The 13,483-nt window shown below is 36.7% G+C and overlaps 1 protein-coding gene across 2 annotated transcripts in view; it reads left to right on the top strand.

The window, feature by feature from the left end:
* TRPC4 (transient receptor potential cation channel subfamily C member 4) overlaps positions 1–13,483 on the top strand; it is a 370,139-nt gene that overhangs the window by 250,971 nt on the left and 105,685 nt on the right. The window lies entirely within an intron of this gene.

Below are 13,483 nucleotides of genomic sequence, written 5' to 3'. Positions count from 1 at the left end.
TGCATAATTTATAATCACAGAAAAAATTTAAAGAAAAATTAGAAGTAGTCACACAATTTTCTTGTATCTAAATTGAATGATGCCTCAAAATTATTCACAGTAATTTCTCTTGTTTCTAATCCTATCAATTTCTAATGAAATTCTATCTCAAAGCACTTTAAATTTTGGCAAAAATATCTATTTTTATCAGTTATAACTAACTGATAAAATTACATAGAGAAATTAAAATATTACTCTTTCAAACCACTGAAATTATTATTTCACTTTAAACTAACATAGTTTTACTAGAGGCCCAGTGCATGATTGAATCATGCACGTGTAGGGTCCCCTACACGCTTTCGCTTTCGATCATGGGGGAGCTGGGTGCCTGTCCGCTGGTGCACCAGGCCTTTCAGAAGCCTCTGGCGCGGCAGAGGCTTCTGAAAGGCCTGGTGCACCAGCGGACAGGCACTCAGCTCCCACGCTTTTGCTTTTGATCACAGGGGAGCTGGGTACCTGTCCGCTGGTGCACCAGGCCTTTCAGAAGCCTCTGGCGCGGCAGAGGCTTCTGAAAGGCCTGGTGCACCAGCGGACAGGCACCCAGCTCCCCTGCTTTTGATGGTCCGCGGTGGGACGTGAGCTCACTGCCCCAGAGGCCCCTTCTGTTCTGCAGCACAGCCATGGCGCAGACGCTGAGCTCCAGCCACCACGTCCCGCCGGCCCAATTGGCCACCCTGGCCACCCCGAGTCCTGCCCCCCCGCGCCTCCTGGCCAATCACGGGCATAGCGAAGGTACAGTCAATTTGCATATTTGTCTATTATTAGGTAGGATATTATTAGAGCGGAATGTATATATTTTTCTCCTCATGCCATTCAACATGACAGTGCTTGAAATCTCACAAACTCATTACTCCCCCAGAATCTATACAACATAAATATTACCCAAATTACATAATTTATGTAAAGCAATTTTTGTTCTGCAATGACAATTGGGATTATTTTGTATTTGAGGGGATGATTTTCAAACCAAAGAATTATCATCTCCTCTTTCCTGCCTTTTTTCCCCCCTCTTTTCTCTCTCTGTTTTTAAAATTTCATTTTATTTTATTGTTGACAGTATTACAGATATCCCCCAACCTCCCCCTCTTACCCTCTCCTCCCAGCCTCTGCTCCACCCCAGGCCTTCAACACACTATTGTGTGTGTCCATTGGTTATGCATATATATGTATATAATATCTCATTAATCTCTCCCTGTCTCTCCCACTCCACTCTGAGATATGTCAATCTGTTCCATGCCTCTATGTCTCTAAACTTATTTTGTTTGTCAGTTTATTATGTTCATTAGACTCCACTTATAAGTGAGATCATGTGATATTTGTCTTTCTTTGACTGGCTTATTACACTCAGCATAATACTGTCCAGGTTCATCTATGCTGACACAAAAGGTAAAAATCCTTTTATTTTACAGCTGCATAGTATTCCATAGTGTAAATACCACTGCTTTTATATCCACTCATATACTGGTGGGCACTTGGGCTGTTTTCAGATCTTAGCTATTGTAAATAATGCTGTTATAAACATAGGGGTGCATATATTTTTTCTGATTGGTGTTTCAAGATATTTAGGATATATTCCATTTTCACATGTAAGCACTATAAATGGGACCACTGAGTCAAGTGGCAGTTCTATTTTTAATTTTTTTATTTAAAAACATATTTTTTATTGGTTTCAGAGAGGAAAAGAGAGGGAGAGATAGAAACATCAATGATGAGAGAGAATATTTGATCACTGCTTCCTGAACGACCCCTACCAGGGATCAAGCCCACACCCTACGCATGTGCCCTGGCCGGGAATCGAACCCTGACCTCCTGGTTCATAGGTCAACGCTCAATCACTGAGCCACACTGGCAAGGCCCATTTTTATTTTTTTTGATGAAACTCCATACTGTTATCCACAGTGGCTACATTAGTCTGCATTCCCACCATCGGAGTACTAAATGCTCAACACCACTCATCATCAGAGATATGCAAATTAAAGCAATCTATATTTTAAGAATGGAGACATTATTTGGTAATTTTTCTATTAGTATTGAGGTTAATGCCCTTGAAAACTTTAAGAGAGCAGAAGGTGGTATCTTAACTAAGGAGGTTATGAATCTATGTAGGAAATGGCCAGCTGTTTTTTAAGTGCATATCTGTCCAACCCCTCTTTTCTCTGTAATGATCCTTAAGTAAGTATATCTATAAAATTGTTAGTGATATTGCCACTAAAATATAACATATCCACTTTATGTTGCCCCATGCAATTATAAAATTCTGGTATTATATGACTATAGAAGTTTTTCTAAAACTTTCAGGTACCTAAGGATAACCTGGAGAGCTTGCAAAAACAGATTTCTTTCCTTCATCCCCAGAAATTCTATGTAGGAATATTAAGGAGGGGCCCAAATTTTCATTTCTAGCAAACTCACCAGGTAATGCTGATATAGCTGGTATAAGGGAGACACTTTGAATAGAACTGGGTTGTATAAGTCTACTCAACAGCTCACAGAAGTATGACATTGATTTCAAAATGGATCTCTCTTTTATATTTATTAATATAATATTTATACAAATACATTAATATATTTTATATTACTATAGTGCATATATTTTCACATGTAAGAATTCTGTATATTATAAATACATAAATTAATGGATACTTGTGAATTTTTTGCCTCAATGCTTTTAGATATGGGATTTTAATTTTATTTTAAATGTAAATTCTTCATGTGCAACATCTATTTTAATATTAAAATATAAACATTGTTTTTAATACTACACCAAGGGAAATTTATGTTTAAAATTTAACTCAACCACACCAACTGATGAAGAAGGGGAAGAGGTGGGAAAAGGGGAAATGGAAAAATACACAGAAATTACCTCAGATGATGATAATACAAATAACTTGGAATCTTCAGAAATATGTAGTTTATTACTTTGGTCATAAGAGTTCAGCTATAATTTTAAATATAAATAATGAAATCTTGTTTCTTAATGGTTAATTTGAGTGACTGTTACTTGAGTTGCATTGGTAGTGATTAATGGCATACATTTACCATCAAATCTCTCTGGATCAGTTCTTTCCTCCATCAATTACCAGTTATTTGAACTTGAATCTGTTTGTTTGTTTTTTTTCACTTCCTTCTGACTCATCTATTAAATAGTAGGAATAATAATGTCTACCTTATTCTGTTGGTATGAGAAGTAACTGAGTTGATATATTTAACATGCCTGTTAAAGAGTAAATGCTCATTATTAGCTTTTTGTCTTTCTTTTTTTTTTATTCCTATCTCCTCCTCCTTCTTTGTATAGTAAGCCCACTAACCTTGCCTTTTGTAGTCTTTATTACACATCCTCATTTGCTTTATTTTGGTTAAAAAGTGGTTTGAACTCTGGATTCACACTTACCTTTACCATATGCAATCTGTGATTTGGGGCAAGTTATTTAATGTAAGCCTCAATTTTATTATGTGTTAAATGGTAATAATAATTAAAAGAACACCTATTTGGGAGTCTGTGATATCATACTTACTTGTTGATTCACCCTTCTTTATTTTATTGATTTGAGAGAGAGAGAGAGAGAGAGAGAGAGAGAGAGAGAGAGAGAGAGAGATTTATTTTTGTTGTTCCACTTGTTTAAGCATGCATTGGTTGCTTCTTGTATGTGCCCTAACCAGAGATTGAACCCGCAACCTTGGCATATGGAGATGACTCCCTAACCAACTGAACTACCTAGCCAGGGCCTGGACTCACCCGTTCTTGCCTTCTTTTGTTCTATCATTCAATTTTTCATGCAAATTTTTAATAGTTTATAACTTATTATTTCAGGAAAAGTGCTTTATTTATGTACAAAAATAGATTCTGCTAATAGTAAGAGAAACAGCTTTTATATGAAACAATCAATAAGAATTTGTAGGGCACACTTGGAAACCAGCTGTTGATCTGGTTGCTAAAAATGCAAATATGCCAGAGATATAGTCTATACTTTCAAGCAGTTCACAGTCAGATGTAGGAAAGAGAGATAAGGATCTTACATGTGATAAGATCTACATCAGAGACTATGATAGCATCAAGGAAAGAACCAAACTTTACTGGCATTGTTCTGGAATTATATAGAGGACAGAGTGAGTGGGCAACTACCATGTTCATGAAGATGCATGAGCATTCCAGAGAGAAAAGACACAATATGCAAAAGCCTATGTGTATAAGGGAAGTCAATACCAATGAGAGATAATCCAGGAAATGGAAGCAAGACAAAAATGGGAAGGACTTTCCACATCCTGCTACAGAATGTGGATTCTTTCACTTTTTGGCCAAGCGGTGGATACAGACAAAATAACCCAACAGCCAACAATAAGGGATCCTTTCTGTGATGGCCTGTTCCAGAGGAGAACCTTTTATAATAGGCCTGGCAGAAGAGCCACACTTGCTTAATTGCATCATCCTTTTTCAATTCATCTACTTGGAGGGTTATGTTTTGTTTTGTTTTGCTTTGCTTTTTAAACACAAAAGCATTGTTCTAACCAAGGCCATAGTGAAGTCTGGGCTCTGGTCCACACTTGATATGAGTATTGCCTATATCACTTCCAATCTGTGTGATTTGGAGCAAGTTATTTAATCTATGCCTCAATTTTTTATCTGTAAAATGTCCCTAATAATTAAATCCCACAGAATGTGAAGATTGCCTTAATAAACACATTTATTATCTATGAATAAAGCTTAATATAAACACACACTATTTCTTTTTTTAAGTTTTATGTATAATGTGATGTACAATGTATTGGCATATTTTACAGACAAAGACAGAGCACAGAAGTATATGTGACTTCAGTATCCTTTTGCTAACATGTAAGGCTTCATGGTGCTTCCTTAAAAGCCTCCATTCATTTTCATTACTTGTGAATGTGGAATTAAAAAAATTCTCCTAATTATTAAAGGAGAAGGTTTGTTAATCATATCTTATTCTTGCTATGTATGAAATATCATTTAATCCAGAGCTTATTTATGCCTAGGTACAATTATATTACTTTAGCTTCATTAGGACTGGTTTTCTCCTGATTATTATCCAGTCCCTTGCCATATGCACAACTTATCTCATATTTGTCTTCAGTCATTTGGCAGAAATGATTACATTTATACACTACTTCCACTGTGTAATCTAAGTAATAATTTAAAAATAAAAAATATTGTAAATAGGAACATTTATTTAAACAATCATGATAGATTTTTTTCATAGCACTATTCTAAATAATTGTGAATACATATCTCATTGATCCCTCCTATTTTTACCAGCTAAAAAGAAGGCAATATTGTTGTTTACATTTTGCAAATGCTGCAACTGTATTGTACTCTCCAAGTTATAGGATTTCCTAAATATTTTTTAGTTTTATTATAGAGAGCTATAGTAATTTGAATCCCAATTGTTTAATTCACCACAGGGAAAAAAAACCACATATGCCTTCCTACTCTTTTTCACTACTTAATTATCTAACCAATTTGTAGTAAGGAAAAGATTATCACCTTGTAAATCAGATATGAAACCCGGTATAATTTTCTATTTAATCTCATATAACAAAGATTTTCATTTTATATCAATTTAATGTTTCCTCATTTTGATTAATTATTTGGCTTTTATAAATATACATCAGTGTCTGTAGAGGATATAAAGATAATCTAACATATATTTTCCTGTATTCAAGGAATTTATGACTCAATGTTATGATTCAATATATCTTCCTCTCTTAACACTTCTGCTGGCTCCAACTTTCTCTCAGACCTGGCTCCAACTTCCTCTCAGATTATATTTTCCCATTATATTAAGATTCTCAAATATTTCCCATTATATTAAGATTTTACAAATCTTTATTTTGAATATGTCTTATGATTTTCTTCCTCAAATGTTTTTAAGTTCCTACTGTATGAGCTCAGTGCATGAAATTATTAGACAAAGTTCCCTACATGGAAAACTGTCAATTAATCTAAGGGTGAATAATATAGGTCTGCAAAGGGGAAATTATCTTTAAAAGAATCTGAATAAAAATAAATGCTTAGGGAAAAACAAAACTACGGCAGGAATAAACTAGAAAGCAAATACTTGAGAGAAAGAAGAAAGCAGGAATTGATGGTCCTGGATACGATATAGGTGTTCACTGTAGCTCTTGATTTTGTTCTGTCAAGGATTATTCTACAATATAGAGTGACCACTCTGGTCAGCAGAATGCTATTGTTGAGTCGTCTGTAATCAAAGAGTACTTATCAAAGGAAAAATTAGAATTGCTTACTTAATGTCTATCTTCTTCACTATATGGTAAGCCCATATGACATAAACTATATATTGTCTAATCAAGATGATGAACCCTAAAGTTAGTGCCTGATACAGAGTAGGCACTAACATATATTTAATAATGAATAACAGTTGAAAAATAAAAATAATTATAATTTAAATCCAATCAAGGCAAAGGGCCTCATATTCATAGAAAAGCATTTTGGTGAGAATGTTAGGGTAATTTGGGGAATTAACAGTACTAAATATTGAGTAACAGCATTAGGTATCTAACTGGAGACAAGTGGCAGATCAATCTTAAGAGAAGTCAGGACCCAGATTTCACAGTCTTTATGTGCCATGTTGGGAAATTAACATTTCATTTCAAGGATAATGTAGAGTCATTGAAGAATGAAACAATACATACAATGGTGTCACTGGCCCTTTAAACAGATGATTTTAGAGGAAATAGATGATTGTAGAGATAAAGTTCAAGTCAGGGAAAGCAGTTAGGATGCTATTATAATAATTTCTATGGGAAATAGAAAAACGTTTTAAGAGAGTGAGGATACTAATGAAAAAGAGTAAGAAACATATATAAGATTTAGGTTTACAGGCTGAAAATTTGGAAGGGAAGATTCAAGGATAAAACTCAAATTCTTCCTTGGGCAATTTACTGCCATTCACTAAGATCAGAAAGCAAAATTGGGAAAAGAGTTTGAGGATGAAAAGATTATGAGTTCCAATATTGGCCTCTGAGCTTGAAATGCCTATGAGATATTCAAATAGAAAGGTCAGCAAGACATTAGAATATTAAATATGAATGTAAGCTGCAGAGACTGGGCTGGAGATGTGAAATTGAGAGTCATCAGCACATAAATGACAGTTGAAATTATAGGAAACATAATTCGTGTTAATTGAACTAGAATAGAAGCTTGAGCCTGTTTTTTTGTGTTTTGCTTTGTTTTTTTCTTCTAATCTCCCCCCCTCTCTCTGCCAGTTACATTATGCAGGCTGTCAAGGTGACCTGTGGAATACAAGGACAAATGTTGCTAAGGTAACAGGACTGAAAACTTGTCCACAGAAGTAGATGCTTTATAACCTGGGGTTTCTCTCATTTGCATTTATTTTATTTTATTGTTTGAAGTATTATAAATAGTAGTACTATCACAATGGGTAGTACTTCCAGTACTATGTCGAACAGGAGTGGTGAGAGTGGGCATTCTGTTTTGTTCCTGTTCTTAGGGGAAATGGTTTTAGTTTTTGCCCATCAAGTTTAATGTTGGCTGAGGGTTTGTTATATATGGCTTTTATTATGTTAAGGTATGATCCTTCTATTCCCACCTGTCTGAGAGTTTTTATCAAGAAAAGGTGTTGGATTTTGTCAAACAATGTTTCTGCATCAATGAATGTGATTATATTGTTTTTATCTCTCAGTTGGTTTATGTGGTGTATCACGTTTATTGATTTGCGGATATTGTACCTTTCTTGCATCCTCAAAATAAATCCCACTCGGTCATAGTGTATGATCTTTCTAATATAATGCTGGATTTGATTTGCTAGAATTTTGTTGATAATTTTTGTGTCTATGTTCATGAGGGATATTGTCCTGTAATTCTCTTTCACAGTATTGTCTTTATTTGGTTTTGGGATTAGAGTAATGCTGGCTTTGTAGAAAGAGCTTGGAAGTGTTCATGCTTCTTGAATTTTTTGGAATAGTGTGAGGAAGATAAGTTTTATTTCTTCTTTAAATGTTTGATAAAACTCCCTCGTAAAGCCATCTGGTCCAGGGCTTTTGTTTGTTGGAAGTTTTTTGACTACTGCTTCAATTTCTTCTATAGTTTTTGACCTATTCAGATTTTTTTATTCCTCCTGGTTATGTTTTGGAAGGTTGTAATTTTCTAGGAATAGGTCTGTTTCTTCTAGGTTGACCAATTTGTTGGAATAGAGTTGCTCATAGTATTTTTTTACAATTCTTCATATATCTTTGGGGTCTGTTGTTTTTTTTGCCTATTTCGTTTCTGATTTTGTTTATTTCGGTTCTCTCCCTTTGCTTCTTGGTATGCCAGTTTAGAGGTTTATCAATCTTATTTTTCCTTTCAAAGAAGCAGCTCTTGGTTTCATTGATCTTTTGTATTGGTTTTTTTTTTGTTGTTGTTGCTGTTGTTTGTTTGTTTTTTGTCTCTATGTCATTTATTTCCATTCTGATCTTTATTATTTCCTTCCTTCTGCTCACTCTGGGCTTTTCTTGTTGCTCTCTTTCCAATTCTTCAAGTTGCAGAATTAGTTGGTTTATTACCAATTTTTCTTGTTTTTTGTGGTAGGCCTGTAATGCTATAAACTTCTCTCTCAGGATTGCTTTCACTGTGTCTCATTGATTTTGGATTGTCATGTTTTCATTGTCTATTGTTTCCAGGATTTTTAAAAAATCTTTATTGTTCAGATTATTACAGATGTTCCTCTTCACCCCCCCCCCCCCATAGTTCCCCTCCACCTGGTTTCCATCCCACTCCAGGCCTCACCCCCACTGACCTCATCCATAGATGTAAACTCTTTGTCCAATCTCTTTCCACACCCCCCACAACCCTTTCCCCCTGAGTTGTCAGTCTGCTCCCTTTACATGCCCCTGATTCTATTATATTCACCAGTCTGTTCTGTTCAGGTTTTTTTATTCATTTGGTTTTTAGGTTCACTTGCTGATAGATATGTATTTGTTGTCACTTTGTTGTTCATAATTTTTTATCTTTACCTTTTTCTTCTTCTTCCTCTTCTTAGAGAATACCCTTCAGCATTTCATATAATACTGGTTTGGTGGTGATAACTCCTTTAGCTTTTTCTTGTCTGTGAAGCTCTTTATCTGACCTTCAATTCTAAATGATAGCTTTGCTGGGTAGAGTAATCTTGGTTGTAGGTTCTTGCTATTCATCACTTTGAATATTTCTTGCCACTCTCTTCTGGCCTGCATAGTTTCTGTTGAGAAATCAGCTGACAGTCATATGGGTGCTCCTTAGTAGGTAACTAACTGTTTTTCTCTTGCTGCTTTTAAGATTCTCTCTTTGTCTTTTTCCCTTGGCATTTTAATTATGATGTGTCTTGGTGTGATCCTCTTTGGATTCCTCATGTTTGGGGTTCTCTGCACTTCCTGGACTTGTAAGTCTATTTCTTTCACCTGGTAGGGGAACATTTCTGTCATTATTTCTTCAAATAGGTTTTCAATATCTTGCACTCTCTCTTCTTCTGGCACCCCCATAATTCAGATGTTGGTACACTTGAAGTTGTCCCAGAGGCTCCTTACACTATCTTCATATTTGTGGATTCTTTTTTCTTATTGCTTTTACAGTTGGGTGTTTTTCAAAACTTTAACTTGATTCTTGGGATCCTCTAGTCTGCTGTTGAATCTCTGTATATTATTCTTTATTTCAGTCAGTGTATGCTTAATTTCTGATTGGTCCTTTTTCCATATAATTGAAGGTCTCACTACATTTTTCAGAGGTTTTAAAAGATTCTTGAGTAACCTTATAACCATGGTTTTGAACTCTATAGCCAGTATTTTGCTTTCATCCATTTCTTTCATTTATGACCTGTTTCTTTGTCTCTGCATTTTGGCTGCTTCCCTGTGTTTGTTTCTATGTACTGGGTAGCTGCTAAGTCTCCTTGAATTGATAGAGTGGCCTGGTGTGGTAGGTGTCCTATAGGGCCCAGTGGCTCAGCATCCCCAGTCACCTGAGATGGATGCTCTTAGTGCACCCTTTTGTGGCCTGTTTTCACAGTCTTGTTGTAGTTAACCATTGATTGCTGTTGGTATCACTGTGAGGAATTGACCTCCAGGCCAATTGGCTATGATGACCACCTGTGTCTACACTGGAAGATCTGTTGTGCAGGAGACACCCTTATGGGGCAGGACTTGCTTCAGCGGGGCTTTGGCACTCACTGAGTCTGCCCTTTGCATGTGTCTCTTATGGATGTGAAGAGTTGTAATCTGGTATGGTCTCACTCTGGCCACTGGGTACACTGGCTCTTGGATCTCCACGGAGGTGCAAGGTCAGCCACTATCTGGGGCCATCCAGCAGGAGCTACAGAGAGATTTTCAGATTCCCCCTCTTTTTGGGGGGTTTGGAAGTGCCCAGATGAGGCCCAGCTATGAAGCAAGGCAGGCTGCTGCTGCCGGGCCTTAGGCCTTCTTTTGGAAGCTATGGGGCTCTCTGACCCAGCTGCAGTTTGACAGGTTTTAGATGGAGAAAGGACAGGACATTCACATGCAAAAGCCTCTGCACACAGCTTGGGTAAGGTGGTAAATTCTGTGGGGAGGGGTATCTGGGAATCACCAGGGTGGAGCAAACAGCAATGGCTGCTAGTCAGCTCTGCACCAGAAAGATCCCTTGGTCTCCGCATCCTGCATCCCCGTGCAGGAACAATAATTGCTTCAAGAACCTCTGAGAGAAAGCCGCCCTCATGTTCTGGCCCAATGCCAGACAGTCCAGTTTCTCCCCATATGTGTTTGGGTCACCCAGAGTCTTGCCCGAAATTGAAATTCAGAGCAAGTGGGAACTTATATCTCCCTCCCAATTAAAAGAGCAGCACATCCAGTGCCTCTTACCAGTCTCCACTCTAGTTGTGGAACTTCCACTCAGCCAGCTTTCCTATGGTTCTGGGTGGTAGTTGTTCTGCCTTTTAGTTGTAATTTTGATGCGGTTGTGAGAAACAGCAAGTATAGGTATTTACCTATGACGCCATCTTGTTCTCCCCACCAGGATGTTTTTAGTTTCTTCTTTGATCTCTTTGGTAACCCACTCATTGTTTAATAGTATGCTATTCAGCCTCCAAGTGTTTGAATTTTTGTGATTGTTTTTATTGTAGTTGATTTCCAATTTTATGCCATTGTGATCTGAGAAGATGCTTGACATGATTTTAATTATCATGAATTTGGAGACCCAATATGTGGTCTATCTTTGAAAATGTCCCATGTGTGCTTGAGAAGAATGTATATTTTGTAGTTTTGGGGTGGAATGTTCTAAAGATGTGGATTAAGTCCACCTGATCTAGCGAGTCGTTTAGAATTGCTGGGTTTTTTTTGCTAATTTTAGTCTAGGGGATTTATCCAGTGATGTTAATGGGGTATTAAAGTCTCCTACTATAATTGTATTGCTGTCAATCTCTCCCCTGATATCTTACAGAAGGTTTTATTTAATGTATTTGGGTGCTCCTGCATTGGGTGCCTATATGTTTACCAGAGTTATATCCTCTTGTTGTATTGATCCCTTTAGAATTATGAATTGGCCTTCCTTATTTCTTGATATGGTCTTCACTTTGAGGTCTATTTTGTCAGATATAAGTATTGCTACCCCAGATTTTTTTGCATTTCAATTTGCCTGATAGATAATTTTCCATCCCTCCACTTCCAGTCTGTGTGAGTCCCTTGTTCTGAGGTGGGTCTCCTGTAGACAGCATATGTATGAGTCATGTTTTCTTATCCATTCAGTCACTTGATGTCTTTTGATTGGAGCATTTACATTTAATGTTATTATTGATAGGAACTTGTTTGTAGCCATTTCTGTTCTTTATGCCTGTGTTCCTTCCTCCCATTCTATTTCTTCTTTTTACAGCATTCCCTTAGCATTTCTTTCATTGCTGGCTTGATAGTCATAAACTCCCTTAGCATTTTCTTTTTTTTGTCTGCAAATCTCCTGATTTCCCCTTCAATTTTGATTGATAGTCTTGCTAGATAGAGTATTCTTGGATTCAGTCCTTTGCTTTGCATCACTTTGTATACATCATTCCATTCTCTTCTAAATTGGTGTGTTTCTAATTGAAAAATCATTTTATAATCTCATGGGGGATCTTTATATGTAACTCTCCATCTCTCTCTTGCAGCCTTTAAGATTCTCTCTTTGTTGTTAACCTTTGCCATTGTAATTATGATGTGTCTTGGTGTGGGTCTTTTGGGATTCATCTTGCTTTGGACTCTCTGTACTTGTGTGACTTTTTTCTTCCCCATATCTGGAAAGTTTTGTCATTATTTCTTCAAATAGATTATCTAATCCTTGCTACTCTTCTTGTCCTCTGGCACCCTTATTATATGTACGTTACTTTGTTCTGTGTTGTCCCAAAGCTCCCTTAGGTTCTCCTCCTACTTTTTAATTTTTTTCTCCAGTTGGTGTTCAGAGTGGGCTTGTTTCTCTATCTTATCTTCTAACTCACTAATTCGGTCCTCCACTTCTTCTAGTCTACTGTTGAAACCTTCCATAGCATTTTTTATTGTAGCTATGTCACTTTTGATTTCTTCCTGATTTTTGCATAGGTTGTTGATTTTCTCATCCATCTGGTTTATGAACTGTGACCATTACAGTCATTCCTCGGGTTACATTGGACTTGGCATACGCTGTTTTTTTGTTGTTGTTTTTTAACTATTAAGTTATTGAATTTATAATTAAAAAGTTTTCCACAAAGAAACCTCCAGAGGCTGCCAATGGTGCACTCTACAAAATATTTAAAGAAAAAGAGAACACCGATTTTCTAATTTTGCACAAAATTTTCCAGGGAGTTGGAGAAAAATTATGCAATCATTTCAACAGGTGGTTACTTAGTAACAATTCGTTGAGAGCTGTGCGCTTAGGCCTAGTGTACTTTTCTTTTCTTTTTTTAATTTCTTTATTGATTAAGGTGTCACATATTTGTCCTCATCCCCCCATTCCCATCCCACACCTCTCCCCACGGATGTCCCAACTCCCTGTTGAACTTAACCATTGGATAGGCTCATATGCATGCACACAAGTCCTTTGGTTGATCTCTCCCCCCTCCCCCAACCCTCCCCTATCCTCCCTCTGAGGCCCGATAGTCCGATCGATGCCTCCTTGTTTCTGGTTCTGTTCTTGTTCATCCGTCTATGTTGTTCATCATTTCCCCTAGATGAGCGAGATCATGTGTCACTAGAGATATACTTATAAGAACTGAATGTGAGACGAGCAATAATAGTTATGCTGACAGGCAAATGAATCAGTCTGTAGTGAGTTTCTTTCTGGACCAACAGTTCTTTTGAGACACAATTTCAACGCTGTTTTGTGATTATGTCGCCATGTCCCATTTATTTATTAAAAAAAAGTTCTGTCATTTCAACATATGTACATATGTGCTTTATGTTTTTTATTATTTATTTACCACAAGTAAAGGTCAGGAATTGTTATCTTTCTTTCAATTTTTTT

Source organism: Eptesicus fuscus, chromosome 8, assembly GCF_027574615.1.
Source record: "Eptesicus fuscus isolate TK198812 chromosome 8, DD_ASM_mEF_20220401, whole genome shotgun sequence".
NCBI lineage: Eukaryota > Metazoa > Chordata > Mammalia > Chiroptera > Vespertilionidae > Eptesicus > Eptesicus fuscus.
Note: the sequence above shows the minus strand (reverse complement) of the source record. Positions and strands in the feature narration are given on the sequence as shown.